The 22473-nt window shown below is 47.8% G+C and overlaps 1 long non-coding RNA gene across 6 annotated transcripts in view; it reads left to right on the top strand.

Moving 5' to 3' along the window:
• Positions 1 to 14585, top strand: part of LOC146796526 (uncharacterized) — a 28214-nt gene extending 13629 nt beyond the window's left edge. For all 6 annotated transcript variants that reach the window (XR_014969626.1, XR_014969630.1, XR_014969631.1 and 3 more), the window contains 2 exons: positions 13984 to 14065; positions 14487 to 14585. This is a non-coding gene — a long non-coding RNA (uncharacterized LOC146796526). The remainder of the gene's footprint in view (positions 1 to 13983; positions 14066 to 14486) is intronic.
• Positions 14586 to 22473: the final 7888 nt, after the last annotated feature.

Below are 22473 nucleotides of genomic sequence, written 5' to 3'. Positions count from 1 at the left end.
AAATGGAGTTTTGGCTGTGCACCCTCAGGTGACTGGGAAATGGGAAAGAAAAAATGCAAGGGTGTACCGGGCAATGTGCGTTTCCTCAGGAGGCTGGAAGGATGAGGGCAGTGGCGTAGCAATTGGGGGGCAGGGGGCCTCCCCTGCTCTTACCTGCTGTCTTGGGGTGGGCATCTCCGCCTCCCACCCGCTCATCAAGCGGCCGACGCGGGCGGCAAATGAAACGGAGATCTTGCTAGCACCCCTGCTCTTCACTCCGCCCACCACCCACGGGGCAGCAGCAAACGCAGGGACCACCACGGGTGGCCAAAGGGCTAGCCTAGCTGCACCATTGGGGGCCGGTTGTGTAGCAGTGCAGCAGTTTTAAAAGCACTGAAAAGTTTCTTGTATATTCAGCAGTTTTCAGGCAAAAACAAAAGTGTTAAGAAAATTGGTGATTAATGTACTACCTTCTGGAGGGATGTGGGTTTTGTCCAGTGGCAGTTTTGACTCCTATAAGGTAGTGCAAACGGTTCATGGGGCAAAAAACATGTACCGTGCATATCAAAGAACAATAGTTCATGTACATAGCTCAGTGGGTTACTGCATTTGTCACAGAGATTCTTTTATCTGCACAGTCAGCTATGAACTGCCATCAAAGAGCTGCATGGTACAAGGTTACAAAGTTATGTTTTTTCCCACTCTCATTATCCTGATGTTGCTAAAAAAAGATTTGTTTGGGTAGAAATGCATTCTTATTATTAAAGTCAACCCTAACCACTGTGTTATGTTCTGAATCCAGAGTTTGTGCTTCTCCAGACCAAGCGCTCTTCAAAAGGGCCTACCAGTATGGCTGGCATTTGAATCCTACACCTTGTAGTCCCCTTTGCCTTATGTAACATTTTCTTTTAACATGGGTTAAAAGCTAATACAATTGAATATATAATGAAAATTGTGCTGTATGAATGCACCATGTACCCCAAAATTGTCTTGGGGGTAACCCTCCCCCAAAGCTCCCCTTTGTAGTGGTCAGGCTCAATTGCTGCACTTGCTATGAACCATACAGGGGCTGGGCTGACAAAATGTGCCACGGTTGCTTTGGATTCCCAGTCCGGCCCTGAAAAAAGGCCAGGGGACCACAATAAAAGCGTACCCATTAGTGAAGTAGAAACCTGAAAAAGTGGTGTATGTTTGCAAATTGAGGCAGTTTTGAACTTGTAAGGAGACTCTGTACACGTGTTTTGCAAGGTATGAGAGACTGCACAGATCTGAGCTTGGTTCAATCAATGTTTGTTTTAATATCGTGGAAATCAACAGTAAAAATCAGCAGACCATAAAACAGGCCCCCAAACAGCCCAAAAAACAACCCACACACTGGCCTGTCAGACCTGCCCATCAGGCACTGCCTAATTTCCTTATAGGGCAATCCGACACTGGACGTGTAGAGTCACAGTGGTGTTACCGTGTCCACCCTTTATGGCTCATTGAGACGATGTTGTTCAGCACAGCGAGTTTCGAAAGCTGACAGTCTGTGGAGCGATGTTGCAATAGTTTAGGTGTGGCTCGCACGCGTCATTGAAATTAGTTTAAAAATCTGACCGTCTAGGAGTGAAGCGTACACACATTGCCTTGAAGGTGTACTCGAGAGGTAGGGGATGTTCCCAGCACTGAGCACAGTTTTACTCATATTTCCTGTGACGCCATTTCACATGTATGACAACATCCGGTTGGGCAATGCTGTTGCGGATGCATAAGTGGTCTATAAGAATAATTGTTCTCTCTGTCTGTGCACCAGAGTCAAATATTCAAAGCGTTCATAAAACATAGGTGAACAGTACGTCATTATGAACTGACATGTAGAAATGTGTAATTGTGAATGGGCCGGACTGACCACGTGACTAACCAGATGTTTTCTTCCCCCACAGTACGCCCAGATTTTGTTTTTATAAACTGCAGACTCCGTCCGCAGCAGCGTTAAAGGGCTGTAAAGTGAACGTTCTGATTCCCTGAACTTCCGGGCCGGTTTACACGCTCACCGGAAGCATTTTTTTTATCACGACGGTTCAGGCTATTCAGTTGTGGCTAGGTTCTCCTCCCTGTGATATCACTCCCTCAAATGAAGAGGAGGGCTTCCTTCGGAATGAAATCCAGCCGCTCTGTGGTCGACTGTGCCCCTCATAGCGTCATTGCTACAAAACAGCAGCCAGAAAATAAGGATTCGTGTATGCATCTGGTACTGCGCCTCTCATATCGTGCAAAAAACTTTTAGTGTGTTTTAGTGTGTGAGAGGTGGTGCCGATTATAGTGTGGCAAAGATGTCACTTGTGGCATTGTGCCAAATAATTTGTTCTATGTCGTGTGCCACGATCATGCTTAAAATATTGTGCGAGAGTATATAATGTAAGAGTATATGTGGGTGTCAGACCCCTTTTGCTTTGGGTTTGGGGGTGGGGGGGGGGGGTGCTCAGGGCAGTCAGGGGCTAATGGGACTCACATGAGGCCTGCCAACAGAAACAAGCATTGGCCAAGCCAATAGGTCTCGCCTATGCAAGAGCTATTGGCTTTGATAATATGTTTCTGCAATGTTGTACACCAGATTGGCTGCTGTTCAGCAAGACTAAAAGTGAGTAGAGTAAAGGAGAGTGGCGTGAAGTGGAGTGTCGTAAAGTGGAGTGGCAGGCAGTAGAGTTGAGTGTTGTGGAGAGGAGTGGAGTGTCATGGAGTAGCGTACAGTGTTGTGGAGTGTAGAGGAGGGAGTAAAGTGACATAGAATTGAAGGACATAGAGTTGAGTGGCATGAAGTGGAGCACAGTGTCAGAGTTGAGTAGAGGGGAGTGACATAGAGTGTTGTAGAGTGGTGTAGAGCAGAGTGGAGTGGCATAGAGGGTGTTGCATAGAGTGTTGTATAGTAGAGTGGCATACAGCGAAGTAGAGTGGCATAGAGTGAAGTGACAAAGAGTGTCACAATAGAGTGGCATGAAGTGGAGTGGCGTTGTGTCGAGTACTGGAGTGGCGTAGAGTAGGGTGTCATAGACTAGAATAGAGTAATGTGGCATAGAGAGAGTTGCATACAGTGTCGTAGAGTGGAGTAGTGTCATAGAATAGCGTAGTGTCGTAGAATGGCATGGAGTGGAATGCTAGAGTTGAGTAGCATAGAGTGGCAGTGGAGCAGAGTTTAATGGAGTACAGCATCATAGAGTGGAGTATCATGAAGTGGAGTGTCGTAGAGTGTACTGTTGTAGAGAGTAGTAGAGTGGCCGAGAGTGAAGTGGCGTAAGGTAGAGTGCTGCAGAGTAGATTGGCGTAGAGTGCAGTGGCGTAGAGTGCATTGGTTTTGAGTAAAGTGGTGTAGAGTGCATTGGCTTTGAGTATCGTAGAGTGCAGTGGCATAGAGTAGAGAGGTGCAGAGTAGATTGAAGTGGCGTAGAGTGAAGTGATGCGGAGTGGAGTAGAACGGCGTAGAGTATAGTGGCATAGAGTGGAGTAGTGCAGGGTAGAGTGCAGTGGTGTAGAGTGGCGTACAGCTGAGTGGTGCAGAGTACAGTGCAGTGGCATAGACGAGTCATGCAGAGTTGAGTGTCAGAGTGCAGGGTCGTAGAGTGCAGGGCAGTAGAGAGGTGCAGAGAAATGTGGTGCAGAGTAGACTGGTGCAGGGTAGACTGGTGCAGGGTAGAGTGGTGCAGTGAGCAGTGACGTAGAGTACAATGGCGCACAGTGGAATAGAGTGGCATAGAGTGCAGTGATGTAGAGCACAAAGATGTAGAGTGAGGTAGTGTACAGTGGCGTAGAGTGCAGTGGCGTAGAGTGCAGTGGCATAGAGTGCAGTGTTGGAGAGTAGGGCAGCATTGAGTGGAGTGGCGAAGAGTGCTGTGGTGCATAGTTGAGTAGTGTGGGGTAGAGTGCATTGGAATAGATTAGAGGGGTGTAGAGTAAAGTGGCATAAAGTGGAGTGGTGCAGAGAAAAGTGCAGTGATGCAGTGTGGAATGGAGTGGTGTAGTGTGGAGTGGTGCAGAGTAGAGTGCAGTGGCGCATAGAGTGGTGCCGAATAGAGTGGATTGGGGTAACCTGGAGTATGCATGGTATGGTAGCGTACTGCCATTACAGACAACACATCTTCAGTTGAAATGACCATTACATTTGCACTCAGATACAGTTTTACTACAAAAGTATACAGCGTACAAACTATAATGTGTGTAAATGTCATCACTCAATAAATTGATCTGATTGTCAGCACAGTTTGTTTACAGACATTTAAATGTTGTCGTATGCTAAAATAAAATAACATCTGTACAGCCTTCCTCAAGCAGAAACCCACTAGCATGATTGTCACATAAATCCTCTCACTTTGAAGTCACACAAAGAAAAATAAACATCAAGCTCCCTGGAAACCCCTAGCGTTGTAGGGTGTTGGAGATTCCTCGAGGATCTGAACACTCTGGTTGAGTCATTAGTTTGGATGGGTGTTCACGTTGGGGCATCTGTCCTGGGATGGGGGTGTTGGGGTGTGTTTAGTTTTGTTCAAGGGATTCAGGGGAAAACCAGTGTGCTCCAGATGACACGACAGGTGGATGGGACTCAGAGATAAGGTAACGGCCTCTTCCCCTGCCTATAAGTGTATAACCTGGAATGTACGGGGTCTCCACACTATGGCCAGGCGTCACCAGGTGCATGCCTACCTGGTGCGCATAGGAGTACATGTGGCTCTACTACAAGAGACGTTTCTCACGGGGGCGGAGGGCAAGACGCTTCAGCGTAGATGGCGCGGCCAAGTTTATTATACCACCTATTCTGCATATGCCAGGGGCATGCTAGTATGGATCAGAGCGGGGGTGCCATTCCAGTTGCAGCACAAGATGATAGACCCTGAGGGGCGCTATGTCCTGCTGACAGGGCGGCTGAACGGGGAGGACGTCATGGTGGGGAGTGTATATGCCCCTAATGTAGACCAGGGCAGCTTTTTTGACCGCCTATCCGGGGTCCTGGCGGTGCATGCACCGAGCTCGATGCTATTAGGAGGTGATTTCAACTCAGTGCTCGATGTGAGTGTAGATAGATCGCATCCGCCGCTACCGGAGTCGGCGAGTGCGAGGCTGGCGGAAAGAAGGCATAGATGGCAATCAAATTGGAACTTACTGGATGTATGGCGGGAACAGCATCAGCAAGAGCGTGATTACTCATATTATTCGGGGTTGCACGATTTGCATGTGAGGCTGGATGCGATGCTGGGAACGCCTGATGTCTGTGTGAAAGTGCAGCACAGTGAATACTTGGCTAAAACAATATCAGATCATAACCCCCTACTGATACACTTGGGATGGTTTAAAGAACGGGCGCTGATTCCAACATGGCGGCTGAGCCCTGAAGTACTGGAGGATCCGGTGTTTAAGGAAGAGCTCCGGCAGGGGATCCTCCATTACTTTAATGAGAATGAAAACACAGCGACCTCCATGGAGGCAGAATGGGAGGCTTTCAAGTTGGTGGTCCGAGGGATATGCATCTCTAAGAAGGTGGGGGTGCGGAAACTCTTATTGGAGGAGGTCCAGAGAGCGGATGAGAGACTGCGGTAAACGGAAAGGCGTAATCATATCAGAGGCAGAGACCAAGCAGAGGTGGCAGGAGCAAGGGAAGAGGTTGCTCGGCAAGTGGAAAGACTCAGAGCGTTTGACTATAAGGCATATAGAGCACGCATGCATGATGAGGGGGACAAAACAGGTAGGCTCTTGGCGAGGCTAGTCGGTCCTGATAGTGGGGGAGCGCCCATTCTGGGGCTCCGCACGCCGGAGGCATCTATGGACTACACCCAACGGGGAATTAATAACCTGTTCGCGCACTATTACGCCACATTATATAGTAGCTTAGGAGAAGTTGATGTTGAGGAACTGGAGGAGTATTTTGGGGAGCTGGACTGGCCCCAGCTGGAGGAGGACCAGGCGTTGGCACTGGGGCAGGAAATCTCGCTAGGGGAAATTAAGTCAGCCATTCAGCATATGGCCCGAAATAAGACTCCGGGAGTAGATAGGCTACCAGTCGAGTTCTACGCTACGTATATAGATATACTGGCCCACCCGGCTGCAGGCACTGTACAAGCGGGCCTGGACGGCGGGAATACTGCCGCCTTCTACGCGGGAGGCCATTATCATTCCCATTCTAAAACCAGGCAAGGACTCCGCCGCATTGGCGGCGTATAGACCGCTCTCAATGCTGACAGTGGATTATAAAATACTAAGTAAGATACTGGCGACCCGCCTGCTCCCATACATGACCTCCTTAGTTCACAATGACCAGGGGGAAATTTATCCCTAAGCGGAATACGGCTGGTAATATCAGACGCCTGTTGCGCATATTGGAGGAACACCGAGACGCTACACCGGGAGCGGTGGTACTGGCGGTAGACATCGAAAAGGCCTTTGATAGCCTAGAATGGTCTTTCTTACAAAATGTGATGGGGAAAATGGGAATAGGGGACGACTATGTGAAATGGACCCGGATTCTCTACAATGGGGCCACGGTCAGAGTAAGGACGGGTGCAACACTTTCACGGGCATACAACGTAGAAAGGGGGACTCGACAGGGCTGCTCCCTCTCCCCGCTGCTCTTTGCGATTGCTATAGAGCCATTGGCGATGCTGGCTCGCACAGGGGAGCAGTATCGGGGACTAGTGCTGCGGGAGAATGCGCATTACATCTCGCTGTATGCGGACAACCTCTTAATGTTTTTGGAGAACGCGGAAGAGGCGGTGACAGCGGCGAAGCATTTGTTGACTGGGTTTGGGATTAGGTCGGGGCTGCGGGTTAACTGGTCAAAGACTTGCCTGTTCCCGGTGAATTCGAGCCTCTCAGCACTACCCCAGGTGCAAGAGATCAGATGGGAGGCGCATTGCCTGCCCTACTTGGGAGTTCTTGTTTACCACACACAGGAGGGGCTCCTCGAAGGAAATATTAGTCGGGCACTCCGTGGAGTTAAAGGGAGTATGGAGTTCTGGGCTGCTTTGAAGCTGTCGGTGGCAGGAAGGGTGGCCCTGCTCAAAATGATAGTATTGCCACGGTTGTTATATTTCTTCAGGACTCTCCCAGTCTGGATACCCGGGGTGATGTTCCGACAGTTGAAAACGATGGTGGGGGACTTCTTGTGGGGATCCGGTAGGAGGCGGGTAGCACTAGACATAATGATGCGCCCGAGGGAGGCAGGGGGCTGGGCAGTGCCGGACTTTGAACGATATTATCTAGCAGCTCAGCTCCAATGGCTCACACAGGCGGTGGCGGCGACGTTCAGAGGGCCCAACCTGGGCCGGGATTGTTGGGTACCGAGACACGTGATATCTTATATATTGATGGGACAACGCCTGCGTAGAGATACCATCACGAATGAGGAGAGAACAATGCAACGTTGTTGGATCCGAAGTAACAGAAAGCATGGAGTGGAGTGCCCTTACGCGCCTGAGATCCCGATAGGGGCGTGTACAGCGCTACCCCATGGCGGCGATTGGTCGGCATTGGGGATGTGGGAAGAGCAGGGATTATTTATGATGGGCGACCTCTATGACGATGGTGTCTTGCTGCCGTTCTCGAGTATGCGGGACCGGTTTGACTTACCACGGGGGCACTACCTGATGCATGCGGCGCTAGTAGCGGCGATACAGCGCAGGTGGAAGACGGGGCTGTCAGAGCCAGCGACATCGCTAATCTGCCAATATGTGGCTATCGCGGCCGGAACTTTTAGGGCTGTCACATGCCTTAATGGGAGAATGGAACAGGAGGGCAGGCAGCCGCTGGGTTGTCTTAAGGAGAAGTGGGAAAGGGACTTAGGTAGGGATATCCCGGACACTACTTGGCCCAAGCTAGTAGAAAGGGCATGGAAGAGCACGAGAAATGCCAGGTTCCAGCTCATACAGTTTTATGTGCTGCACAGGGCATACATGACCCCGAGCCATATCAAACGGCTCTTCGGGGCGGACGAGGCTTGCTACCCTAGATGTGGACTAGAGGAGGCGGATTTCCAGCATATGCTGTGGTCCTGCCCGAAGCTGACGGCGTATTGGGAAGACGTGATCGGGGCGTTGGAGCTGGCAACAGAGCGAACACTTAATAAAGATATGGCGGTGGGTTTATTGCACTGGTTCCCGCGGACGAAACGCAATAAAGTAACCAGCAAATTCGTAGATTTGGGACTGATACTAGCCAAAAGGGAAATAATCAGCCACTGGAAGCATAGTCAGGGACCTAGAGTGCAGAGGTGGAAACACAAATTCCTTAAGTGGGCGGCGAGTGAGAGTGTGATCAAGCTACGACTGGCGCATAGGTCCCAGAAGGAGACAATGTTGGAAGTGGCACGAGCCTGGGAGGCGCTAATTGAAGCGTTACGCGGTTCTAGAGGAGACCAAGACGATGAGCCGGCCCACAGTTAGACCACGGGTGGTTAACAGCGCAAGGGAGAATGAGGGGATCGAAAGCACAACCGAAGGAGAGGAAGATGGGTGGCAGGGGGAGAGAAGCCGAGCAACTGCAAGAGTGCACAGAGAACACACACCTATAGATCAAGGCACATTGAGATTAACGACTGGGGGGGGAGCACACTGGTGGGGAGGGTAGGGGTGGGTAGAAATAGTAGTTCTGGATTTCGGGAGGGTTGTGGGGAAAAGGGCTTAAGGGGGATGGTAGGGTGGAAGTTGGCGAATAATAGGCAACGAGACTGTGGGTAATAATGTAAATCATTGTGGTTGCATAATATGACAACTTTGTAGGGATGAAGGGTGGAGCACAATCTTCCTGAATAATGCTTACAACACCTGTGTAAGAGATGATGTGGAGATGGAAATGGAAAATAATAAAAAATTTCTTTAAAAAAAAAAAAAAATCATGCTCCCTGGAAGACAGCCTGACATTTGACCTCTATCTCTGAATGCATAGCAAATGTGACAAGATTAGAGCAAGATTTACAGGAAGCGAGTTCTTAGAAGAATACAGTAAACAAAGTTTGGGCAACAGGAGAGACGAATGCGAGCTGGACAGCCTAAAGCAAATAAAGCCAGCAAATAGAAAGCCAGAAAATGTTAGTTACAAACTACAAAGCCAATGGCAAGCAAAGGGCGGAATGCATTCCTAGGTCAACTTTCTGAATGTCCCCAAGATGTCTTTAGTAAACAAGTATCCACGCGCTTCAAAAATCCATAATTCTTTCATTCAAACAAGACAGTTGCTCTGACTGGTAGGCTGCAACCTAAAAATGAGCCAGATACAGAAATGTTTTTACAATCACAAACACTCCGATTCGAAGTTTGCGACCCCAAAAATAATTTTTGTAATGTCAATCTCATTTTAGGAGTCTGTAAACTTGTACAATTCCTAAATGTAATTTCAACGCCATGCGGATTCAGTTTTCGAAAGGGGATGTTGTAGGCGTCTCTTCCAAATGTCAAATATGTATGACATTTATCAATGTTTTGCAACCAATCTCCAGTCCAAATATAGTAAAAATATACAGACTCCTGAGCAGTGGTGGTAACGCATTTACCTTTGTGAATGTAAAAAAAAGTTTGTTGGGGCGTAGGCAGAGGTTCAGGCGATCACTGTCAGTTCTTACTCAAATGTTAAAAAAAAGAAAACATTTTTTTAAAGCATAGCCTGTTTCCTTTAAGGAAAACGGGCTCAATAAAAAAAAAAACGTTACTCCGATCACACACATGGTAGTCTGCTGACTCTAGCATCCCACCATCCCAGTGATAGCCACCAATTAGAGTGAGATGCAATTTGTGACCCACTTCATTAATATTTATGAGGTAGGTCAGATTACGACCCACTCCAAACCCGAATTTAAAACTGGACAAATTAATTCATAGGTAAGTTCATAAAATTCTTTACTGGTTGCAAAAATACTGGCCACAAATTGCAACCAGATTTTTGCCAGCACTATTTGTTTTCATTGGGTCCAATAATCTTAATGCCCCAGTCTGTCCTTGTCTTTACAGGGAATAAAGTACTTTAATCAAACAGTGGCACTAAATACTACACAATTCAATGTTCCTGTGTATGGTACAGCGTTACACCCTTCCTTCTCCCTGTAGTATTTACTCTTGGAGGGTCCCACCTAGCTCTGGGTTCCCCTTTCCCATATCATGAGTAGCATGAATCAAGCTAAGTGCAGTGTATTTGTGCCCATAGTCAAATGTACTCTGTTGGCCTTATTACATCTAGGGATAGGTGACACTTTACGAGTCTTCGTTCGCTGCTTTGCATTGGGGTGGCACTTGTGCAAACACATCAGGGGTTGTGGTGACCTGCCAAGTCTGCTTGAGTGTCAGAGCCTGGCGTGGGCCACGTTTAGCAGGCGCCTGCCTAGCCTTTATTAGAGAAGTTGCAGCACCAAGGTTGTGCATGCACAGGCATTGCCACAGCAGTCTTCACCTGGTGTGGTGATGTACCCCACACATGCACCAAAGCCACTTAAGACCAAGGATTGGATGGTGGCAGCTTTGGAGGTTTTGGTCCCAACTGCACATAAGGTAGTTGTTGTCCCAACTTGGCTTACAGCAATTAGACAGTAGCAGCCCCTGTTCAGGCTGACGTCAGTCAGATAGTTGTAACCATGGTGCGGGCCAGCAGCAGTCACACAGTTGCAGCCCTAACTGTGCCAATGAAGGGTACAGTACAACGATTCCTAAGATCAGCAAGTTAGATAGTCATTCATTTGTTTGTTCTGACCCGCTGCTCAACAATGCGTTGTTGGATCCCTTATTCAGCGGTGCATCCTGGTTGCGTCTCAGTGCTTGCTGACACCCGAAGAGGTACCTGCGGAACATGAAGGGTGACAATGGGACATCCAAATTCAGTGAGGAGCAAATTATAATAAACTTGAGTTGCTTCTTTATGAATAGATTAACACCATCACTTCCAGGAAAGGGGTGTTGACAAAACTTATAAACAGTGTTTTCCGAGATGGATGACTAGCCATAGGATGTTATCTGAGGTTCTCAATCCAAGGTGAAATAGGGCCAGTGTCCAGTGTTGTCAGTTGCTGTTTGAATAATATATATATTAGAGGCAATCACAAGAGGAAGATGTGACACAAAGCATATTTCCCCTGCTTTTTCGTTGTGCTCTTTCCCCTTTGCTATATTTTTGTCCCTGTGTTTTGCTTCTTAGCTGGAACCTGCTTAAGAAAACACTTGAAACCCTTTGCATATGCTATTCTGTGTAGGGTTGCACTGTGGCTACTGAGAGGAGTCACCCTTTCCTCAGGCATTGCAGAAGGGGACTGAGCAGACCTTCTCAGCGTCCAGTCTTTGACACCCCTTAGGCCATGTGGAACATGGCTATACAGCTGTTTAGTGCCACATGTGAGGATGTGTGTTTTTGCTGTTCAGTGCCATATGTGAGGATGTCTGGTTTTGCTGTATTCAGTCTGAGGTGGTTGTCATTCACCCATGTTATCAACTGTTCAGAAAGCAGGTGCCAAGGGTGTAGTGGCCTAAGTTGGTTTATCGAACCTTAGAACTGTTTCCTTGAAGATGGCATAGATTTACTAACTAAGACTGAAGATTATGATGATATCTTGGAGTGGTTTGATGTATGTTAGAGAGCAGGGCCACAGCAGTGAAGACTTGAAGTATCCCTGCTTTCAATATGAAATGAAGATAATTTATATAGTGGTAAGATGACACTACAACCTACTTGTGAGGTACAAACAGATCCATTCTAAGGCATTCACTTGGATTGTGAGTTTCTTGAGTCTGAGCTAGGTGTGGAGCTAAAGTGAGTCGAAAGCTGGTTAGAGGCTGAGCAGCTGAAGAACCACCAACCCACCCCACTCCGCTCAACTGTTGACTTAAAGTCCTCCTAGATGACATTCAGTGAGGGCTGTGAAGCATGTCCCAGGTGAAAGCCATTCTGAGAGTCAGACAGGATGCCCTTATGTTCAGTATCGAATGGTATTTACATAAATGCTTCCTTCTCAATCAGGTTGCCCATGAAACATCCTTTGGCAATTTGTCTGCAGGTATATGGGTCAATAAGACCTAGTCCAGTTTCCTTTAGCAGTGTTAGATTCAAGTTGTCTTGAGAGCACAAGGGGAGGTACCAGTGAGTAGGTTTGAGTTTATGATTGTTCTGGATGATAATGCTGCAGAGTGAGACTATATCTATGAGGAAGCCTGATGGGCTTCGATCTGTAAGGGAGTCTGATCTGCTTCAAGGCTTTACAAATTCTTCTACTTCTCAGTGTACCCTCCTTGCGACACCTAGGATGCGTCATATTTACTGTATGACGCATCATGTCGCAAGGAGTTACAGTAATACTGACGTATCTGTTGGCGCAAAAGTGGCCCATTGATAGAGTTGTGTTGGAAGTGTGACGCAACTCCAGCAATGTTCCTTTCACATGGGGCAAGCTCCATGTGAAATCTCATAGATTTCGCTGCGCCACTCCTACAGCCCTCTCTTGCGGGGGAACGCCCACCTTGCATACATTATACCTGACGCAGGTATAATGTAGTGCAGGGCTTTATGAAGTGACGCATCTGCCTAGATGCGTCACTTCATAAATATGGCGCATTTTTTACGCCACCGCTGCGTGACTTAAAGTGACGCAACAGCAGTGTAAAAGTGACGCAGGCCTTCATAAATAAGGCCCTCAGTTTTTTAATAATTGCTGACCATTTGGTGATATTTAAACAGGAATAGGCTGGATAATATGATTCGACTTTAGGCATGAACGGACTCACAATGAGTATTCTAGGTACAAAAAGAGTTGAATAAAATTTCCTAAATCATGTATGCAGCAGCCTCTGTTCCCCATATTCGGAAAGCTTATAAAGTTGTAAACCAATTAAAGGATACTAATAGAGAGGGTGCTACATTGCATTTTGTGTACCGGGTCCCGTGGACACTATAACACGCATCACTCACTTCCTTGTTCGGACATGGACTGAACCACGCCCAGAGCACACTTGTCATTGTGGCAAGCCCTGTGCTGGTCCGGCGTATGGCTGGCCAGACCACTCCGCTTATGCTCCGAGGGGGGACCCTCGTTGCTCCCCGTCGCAGGCAAACTCGCTTGTGGTGTGCAGGTCATTGGTCTAGTTGTCAGCATGTCACAGCCACTCCCTGAGGGCAGGTTTGCACGCTCACCACACACATCCGGCACAGGCATCACAGGCCATGTGACTCCGCCACCATAAGGGGCTGACGGCGTCACATTCTCCTCTGCCCGTGGTGACTGGATGACGGACCCCACGGTTCCCAATCATGAAGGGCACATGAGTTTTGTAGCGCACAGGGTTAGTGGCAACCCAGGCCTGCCTATGGCACGGGCCGACCACCAGGTGGCGCTGACAGGGTTAGTCGCACCCGGCGCATTGCTGCAGGCACAGGTACCCCGGCACGGGACAGTGACTTTGGATGCACTGAATCAATAGCACCTGAAGCTGCTGAGCGGGAGGGCACTCTGCGATGTTGCCCCGTCCCGGCGGTCTAGGCAACTCGGGTTTCTTGTGCTGTGCTGGACCGCAGTGTAGGCCAGAGCCAGCGGGCAGCGCGGGCCTACCGCCACGTGGCCTCGCTTCCGGGTCACAGACTTAGTGGCACCCATTGGGCTGATAGGGTGTGCAATAGACACACAATTGATGTACGTAATGCTGAACAAATCAAAACTGAGCAGGTGTGCAGCCTGCGATGTTGACGGGTGCACTGGTATGTCCTCAGCCATGGAGTATTCCAGACCCAGAAACACACGTGAGACCTGGTGGCCTGCGGAGCGTGGTTGCATGGTGTGAGGGTGCCATGTCCGCAGGCCCTGGGCTTGTGGCTTGCAGCGGCACGTGGTGGGTCATCCAGTCTACACGTCGGTGGCGGAAGGTGAGCAGTGAGACCTGGGTGTGCATGGGCGGGCATGCTCCGTGGGTGGCGGGTGCCTTTGTGATGCCTCTGCCTGGGTGTGCATGGGCGGGCAGGCGCTGTTGTCTTGTGCGAGTGTGTGTACTGTGCCAGTCATGTATCTGAACTCTGTTTCAGATGACGGCTCTGACTCAGATGTGTGACCTAGTGGACTGCACTACATGCCGGCAAGTGGTTGGAAACACACCGGTGGCAGCAGGTGAGCAGTGTGGCCTGGGTGCGCAGGGGCGGCACTTTCTCTCTCTTTCCCTCTCTTCTTCTGTCTCCTTCTCTCCCCCTCTCTTCTTCTTCTCTCTCTCTCTCTCTCTCTCCCCCTCTCTTCTTCTCTCTCTCGCTCCCCCTCTCTTCTTCTCTCTCACCCCCCTCTCCTTCTCTCTCTCTCCCCCTCTCTTCTCTCTCTCTCTCTCTCTCTCCCCCCCTCTCTTCTTCTCTCTCTCTCTCTCTCTCTCTCTCTCTCTCTCTCTCTCTCTCTCTCTCTCTCTCTCTCTCTCCTCTCCCTCTCCCTCTCTTCTTCTACTCTCTCTGTCTCCCTCTCTTCCTCTCTCTCTCTCTCCTTCGCTCTCTCTCTGTCCTTTGATGTGCGCAGGACACACCTTCTCATCATGTTTTTTGTCTTGCAGGCTGTGACCTACTGACTGTCCCGCAGGGAGCCGTCATGTGTCTTCATTTTATTTCGGTGTTCATTTTAATAAAGTTTTATTAATTGCTTCAAAAGTGAATGTGTGATGCTCATTTCTGTGATGACACATGAATTTCAACTGTTGTGATTGTGCGAAGTCATGCAGAATATTTTGTACGTTTTAGTGTAGTTAATGTGGCAAGTCTTTGGGGGGGGAGGGGTGCCAGGGAGAGGTGGTCCTGGGAGGTGGTGTCGGTGGGTGTTGTGGCCCTCTTGTGTGTCCGGGCAACATGATGTGTGGCTCCATGGCATCTGTTGCCCTTCCGATGTGGCCCTGGGCTGGTCTCCCTTTTGTGGTGCTGGCTGCCGTCCGACTTAACACCAGGTCAGAGCAGGTGTAGATTTCCTGGTGCTAACGCGCCTTATCGCCTGTTTTGTGTTTTTATCGCCGATCTGTCTGGTCATTGAGAATGTTGAGGAGTGGTGTGGTCGCGGCTTTTGGCACGGGAACGCCCACTCTGCATCTCATTAGCGATAGTTGCGAGGATCCTCTGTGGCGATGTTTTTTGCGGCTGCTATCGCGGGTAAACTGGTGCTGTGGGCTGTTAACACCGGCTTGTGAATGCGGAGGTACATTAATCACGACTTTGGTTGCGATAAAGTGCCATTAATTCGGCAATAGGTCCGTGTAAATATGGCCCTAGGTTGTCTGCTGCAAATATGGTGCTTTGACCTACTGCCCTATATCGTTTGTGTTAGTCGGTCAAAGTTGTCCTCCAACGGAGCCCGTGGCGGCTCCAGCAGTGGAAGTACAACGGTTCACCCAACTCGAATTAGGACTAAGGGAAACTGCAAGTTTGGTGTACAGGGTACTCCGCCTCACTTTTGGATGAGTACCCTGTCAGTGAAACTCTAAAATAAGGCTCCAAAAAGGAAGAGTTTTGAGGCAGTCCACACATGGTTCAAGAGAGAGGATTGTTAAAGAGAGATGAAAAATAATGTCTTCCTTCTTTGGACTCTCCCTCTAGCCAGCAGACACAGCAGGTCTCGGTATAGTGACGTTTACTTGAAGTGCTCTGGCCACTAACCACACCTCATCAGGATCACATGTTTACGGGTCATCACATTAAAGAGTCAAAATCGAAATTAGAGCATCTGAGGATACTCAAAAGGGTGCAAATACTACACTACCAATTGCATCATGGAGTGTGGTATTTTCAAGAAGTCTACCTCTTCTTGCCCTGTGGGATTGTAACTATATGTAAGTGACCGCTTCGCAAAAGTGACTTACAAGCAACAGAGCGTTCAACAGACTGTACCCCATTTTATTTATTTTTTGTTAAAATCTGTTTATTGCTTTTCTCTTTTATGCTTACCCTTACAAAGAGGAATATGATTCCAGGATAACGTTGCACAATGATGACAGTGATTCACAATTGTGTATCATTACTTTGCAATAACAGTAGCAGTGTTAGATATTGCATTTTTGGCAACATTTACTGGAATCAGTACAGACTTTGTCGCTCCAAGTACCTGCGTTAGTGATGGAAGACAGGCGGTAGGAGTTATATATGCTGAACATAAGAAGCGGTACTGCAATTGGATCAATTGATCGAATTGATCGCTCCCTGTTTGTGGCAAGCAAGAATACACAATAACAGAGAAAAACAGTCGAGGGTCTTAAACCACAAATGTACCCCCTTTTATTAAAGGAGGTCATAAATGTGTCTATGCCACTCACCACAAATTAATAGAAAGGCTCACATTTTTCAGTTTCTACTGATTTTTAAAGTTAAATATAGACAGAAAACAATGTGTTTCCCGTCTGTATATTTTTTTAAGTGGAAGATTATAGAAAACTGTGCTTCATGTGAGTGACTCTCCGTGCTGTCTTACGTGAATTCCAGGCCAACAGATGAGCAGATACACATCATGAGCAGTTAAAAAACAAGACGAGGTCCCTTTAAATACAGGCACATATTAACATATGTTTGTTTATTATGCTAATGTTTACCTGTGGGTGTAGTGTTTTGTTATAATGGGCTGCTTCATTTGCTAAAACGTGACATGCATCAAAGTATGAGTGCACCAGTTAAATAAATATAGAAATATACCACTTTACAAATTAATTTATTCTCAAAAAACAAAAAAAAATGGATGAATACCAATAAGATGGCAAAAAATAAATATGGGTAAATGCAGACGAAAGTGTGAAAAAAATAAATGCCATAAAACCAGGATCCCTAATTAATAGCCAAACACCAGCTCTAAATTGCATAGTTTAAACTTTTGAAAATACATTTCTCTCTTCTGTGAATAAAGCCCTGTGTGTCTGAGATACCACATATACATTGGACACTATTTTCACCCGCACTAAGCAATCTTAACGCAAAAATGGTGTGAAAATGTACTGCCCGGCCCAAAAGTCGAGTTAAGCACAGGAGGAGAAAGGGTGATCTCAGAGCCGTGTCAAGCATCCGAAATTCCTAACTAACAATTTACTACAGGCAGAGCAGCGACTTCCTTCCCATGCTCTGCACGGAAGCCATCTTGGCAGACATCCAGGGTCTCTGGGTGTCTGGACAGCTGGTTCCATGCAGCTGTCCCAGCCACCCATTATTTGCTATGTCTATTAGATTTTATTACAAAAAAGAAATTTCGCTAGAGTACAAAAAAACCACATGTGTAAAGTTCATTGTGCTGCCCAGAAGGGATGTCTCATGTTCAAGTCATAATTAAAAAGCAATGGCTCATCTACTACGAATGGTGAACCCGCAAAAGACGCAGTCGCGTTTTTTGTTCCAAGTCACAGAGATACAGAAGAAATATGATATCTCTTTAGTATTCATGCCATTTCATGCCTCCACCAAGAAACATACTGCACTCTTATCTATGCAACAATGTAAATAAATTTACTATCAAATTTAAGTAGACACAACAAGACCTTTATTTTACATATTAAAGAAAGGTGACAGAATATTGACTGTAATTTGTTATTGTGAATTTTCTGAGTCTGTTATTTATTATAATCTAGCCAGGCATGTTCTAAATAGTAAATTGGCTCGATCTGAAGTGGCTGTATTATCCTTCCCTTATTGCTACTGAATACACATTATGCAATTTCACAATTATCTGTAATGTCTATTGAATAACATGTTTAAAAAAAGTATATAGGACAATTTATGGGGTCATTTGGAGTTTGACGAATGAGGGACAGCTACCCCAAAAAAAGTCTGATGCTCCGTCCACCAAATTTACGGTCCCCACACCCATGTAGAGCTCAGGGAACTGATCTGTGCTACAAAATGATTTACTTGACGGCCTAGCAGCCAGAGGACCTCTATGGCACAGTTACAGTTGCCACGCCCCATTTAGGGGGGAGGCAAGCATCACTGGATTTCTGTCTGGCACTGTCGTGTGAAGCATGGCCATCCCACTCAATGCACAGGAAGAGAACTCCATGTGCTTCAGGGCCATTTCGTAAAACAAACCCAGCAGTCTGAAGTTGAAGTACTTGTCCCTAGAACCCATGCATTCCTTCTTCAGCTGCCCCTATCATTTTTTAAGGCTTTTCCCAAGACGTCCTTGAGGAACCTCCCTATTCATTATTGTCTAATATCTGTTCTAGGGCTACCAGAGATTCCTAGACAACTTGTAAAACATCTCCCATCCAGGGTTCAGGAGTTTACCCTTCCGGGTGTGTAGGAACATGGTCAGACAAGGAAAGCATATTTGTTAAATTTGTACTTCTTTTTAGAATGCAAGCACTTGACTTCCTTCATTACCTACTGTGTCCAGCCACGAGGGATACAGGCCTCGGAATTGCTGAGTGCACAGATCGACCTCAGAGACCACGGAAACCCACCTCCTGTGCTGCAAAATTCTTCAGAGTCCGGCGGGAGATCGGAGATGCAAACCGGACAGATGCGTATTTGGTACCTGCCAAGTAGGGGAGTAACTCCTTTACTTCAAGGGAGATTCTTCAGTCATCTAGTTCAGTGTAGATCGTCGAAGTTCCAGGATTCAGTATCAGAGTTTCGTCCAGGTGTAATCTAAAGTCCTGTAGCCAGGGGTTCCTTCTTTATACCCAAGGAAGGGGTTGGACATACTCTGGGGACCCACCTATGGGAGGGTCAGGAAAGAGGGGTGGCTACACCCATTTCCTTTGTCCAGGTTCGTGCCAGAGCAGGGGCTATCAAACCTGCAACCGGTTTGAACTGGGCTATGCACAGGGACACCAAATGTGCCCCCATTGCTAAACTTCAAAGCACTCTTGGAGTGCACCCACCCAGCCCTAATATACTAAAGCCTGTCTGGGAGGTGGTGACACCTCCCTGTGACAGGAAACCTATTGTCCAATCCTCCCCTGCCAGAGTTTCGTCCAGCAGCTGGAGGGCAGACTCGTGTCTGGGGCTGGCAGCATCCATTTTGTGATGCCAGGGCTCTGTTAACTGGTACCGGCTATACCGGTGATGTCATGTCTCTCCCTCTAGAAGGGTGGGATCATACTCCCGCACCAGCTACTGGTGTGGGGGTATGATTCCAAGGTGTTTGACACCAAACACGACATGTTTCCGTGCAGCCATCCCAAAGTTAGCATTTACAGCGAGGTTATAATGCACTTAAGAGTATATGGTTTGGCTGCATCACAAACAACCCCGGAATAAACGTTCCGAAGGCTGCAGAGGGGCTCTGCTCATGCATGGGCACCCTCTCACATAAAACCCAGCACCCTGCCTTCAGGATTAGTAAGGCCTGCCATAGGGGTGACTGATAGGTTTATATGTGCATGATATGGTGAGATATAGTGAACCTATATCTCAGTAAGGGGTGCATGCACCACCTCACTCAGGCTGCAGTAGCAGTCCTGTGGTGTCATTTTGGAAGGCTTCCCAGGGGTGGCATATACATGCTGCAGCCCCTGGTAGGCCTCTGGGGTACCTATGCCCTGGGTACATAGTAACCATATACTAGGGACTTATAAGGATACCCCAGAATCCAATCTGGAGTGTACCTAAAGTACTGGTAATCAATTTAGAGAGGAAGCAGCTAGGCTGGGGTCCTGGTTAGCAGGGCCCCAGCCAGACTAAAGTCGAAAAACAGTGAAACATCAGCAAAAAGTGGGGGTAACTATAACAAGCAGATCCTACTCTCCTACACAACACCCCCCAAACGTAAGGACATTAAACTAACCTTGACCAGTTGAGTCTTCATGTTCTAAGTGGAAATATCTGGAGAGTCCATCTGCGTTGGCATGGTTACTCTCAGGTCTATGTTCCACTGTATAGTCCATCCCCTGTAGGGAAATGGACCACCTCAAAAGTTTGGGGTTTTCACCCTTCATCTGTTTTAGCCATAAGAGGGGCGTATGGTCTGTCTGAACAATGAAGTGAGTGCCAAACAAGTATGGCCTCAACTTCTTCAGAGCCCAAACCACAGCAAAGGCCTCCCTCTCAATGGCTGACAAACGTTTCTCTCTGGGGGTCAGCCTTCTGCTAATAAAAGCTACTGGCTGAGCCTGACCTTCATCATTCAATTGTGATAACACAGCCCTAACCCCCAACTCAATCAATCAATCAATCATTCAGGAACATTTATAGAGCGCGCTACTCACCCGCGAGGGTCTCAAGGCGCTGGGGGGGGGGGGGAGGGGGTGCCGTTACTGCTCGAAAAGCCAGGTCTTGAGGTGCCTCCTGAAGGAGAGATGGTCCTGGGTCAGTCGTAGGTGGGTGGGGAGGGAGTTCCACGTCTTGGCCGCCAGGTAGGAGAAGGATCTTCCTCCGGTGGTGGTTCTGCGAATCCGTGGGACCGTGGCGAGGGCGAGGCTGGCGGAGCGGAGCTGGCGGGTAGGTGTGTAGAACGTGAGGCGGGTTTTGAGGTATTCGGGGCCCATGTCGTGGAGAGCCTTGTGTGCGTGGGTGAGGAGTCTGAAGGTGATCCTCTTGCTGACGGGGAGCCAGTGCAGGTCTCTCAGGTGGGCCGAGATGTGGCTGTGTCGGGGAATGTCAAGGATGAGTCGAGCAGATGCGTTCTGTATGTGTTGGAGTTTTTTCTGTAGTTTGGCCAGTGGCGGCTGGTCCATTAGGGGCGTTGGGGCAGCGCCCCACAAAAGAATCGGCCAGTGAACACTACAGGATGGAATGTAAACAGACGAATTGACAGGCTCAGCTTACAATTCGTCTGTTTACATTTCCGGGCCGCCTGTGCGCTTCAATGCCAGTGAAAGTGCGCTGTGCGCATGTCACGCACAGCGCACGCAGGCAGAGACGAGCAGGAGTTAATAAGATGGTCTGCGCATGTGAGCGAGGAGCAAAGCCCCTCGCTCACATTCACAAACCATTAGGTTTGCTGCGCATGCCCTGTGTAGAGCAGGAGTTTGTAGATAGGCTCCTGCTCGGGCGTTGATGCGTTTTACGCAAAGTTGCCCCATGCCCAATTAAATACCAGGAAATTAAAGAAGGTTCAGCCGCCCGGCCCCCCAGTCTCCTGATTGGCAAATGAAAAGAGCGGGGAGAAGTTACTTCCACCACGTTGCAGAGACGTGATGCGACCGTCGGGACCGGAGCGGAGGAGAATCAGGAGATGCCTGCCTGGTAAGTTCTTTAATTCATTAAATTAACCCCCCCCCCTCCCAGCGCGTACCCCCCTCCCCCCGCGTGTACCCCCCTCCTTCCCCCTCTCATGCCGGCCGCGCCTGCCCAAATGCTTTTTTTAATTATGGTCAGGGTGTCTCTTCACTTCTGGAGTTCGGTATGTGGGATAATACAATGCGCTTTTGTAAAGCGCACTTTTCCCCGGGGGCCTCTCGGCGCTATTGACTCCAGATATTTACTGTAATCCAATCCAACTCAGTAGTTTAATTTATCGACCCGGAGAGGATGAAAGTTGCCACAGAGGGATTCACATTTGTGTTCATGCATGCGGGTTTAAGCCCAAATCTGCTCAGGCAATGCATTAGTCCACTGAAGGCTTGGCTCACAACAGAATACTCTTACTCATAAAATATTAAATAGAAAAGATAGCCTGAGTTTGGATTCTTGACCAGTGCTGATTATTTCGAACATTCTGTAAAGCAAATAAAGAGAGGTCTGTGTAATAATTGTTAATCTGTGTGCTCCAGAATATATGCTTGTTTAAATGTGAATAGAGGAATTTTGAGACAGTTATGTCATTCCGAGTGAATAGCATATTTCTGCGGCTGTTCCAAAATTAGAACCATTTATTATATCCATAGGTATCCTTCGAACATTTACATGCCACATGGCGAGGATATTAGCGCAGTCGTTTAAAGGCACCCGCAGTTTCTAGTAGAAGGTATTAACATTTTTGTAGCTGTATAAAGTTGCTTCTTATGGAAATCTGTGTGATACTTTTAGTATGAACTGCAGTCTGTAGATACCATTACGCCATCATTCTGAGTCGCCACTACCACTATAAAAATCACCATGGGATATTCCACGTGCTGTGTTTGCGCTGGTGTCTGAATTTTCCTGCTTAGATGAACGATAGCCTGGCTTGGTTTTGTCAATATAGTGAAAGTTTATATTTGACATTTTTTTTGCATGGCGCAGTCTTGACAAGTGACTGGGCTTCTAGGCGCTGTTCAGAGGCTGGCCAGTTCGAGCCGTTTGTGTGTTGTGGATCATTCCAGAAGAAAGTGCAGAAGGTGTTGGGGAGTAGGAAGGAAAGAGGAGGGAAGGAGATAATAAAAGCGATGACGAGAGCACGAAAAAAACTGGAGAGAGTTTGCGAGTCCTGAAACTAGAGCATCATGAAGATACATTCTAGTTTTTGTTAAGTTTGTGATTGGACGTTCCACTTGACACACCAAAGGAAGCATGTAGTTCATGAAAACACACTGTTCATGTCAAACACAGACGTAATGTGTGTTTCCATTTCCCAGTAAGTTGCATTTAAGTTTACAGATCTCTTTCAGTTTGGGAAACAATGCATCATCAAAGATGGGAAAAGGGAAGAGGTCAAAATCA

This window comes from Triturus cristatus, chromosome 10, assembly GCF_964204655.1.
Source record: "Triturus cristatus chromosome 10, aTriCri1.1, whole genome shotgun sequence".
NCBI classification, from domain to species: Eukaryota; Metazoa; Chordata; class Amphibia; order Caudata; family Salamandridae; genus Triturus; species Triturus cristatus.
This window is presented reverse-complemented; position numbering and strand designations above follow the sequence as displayed.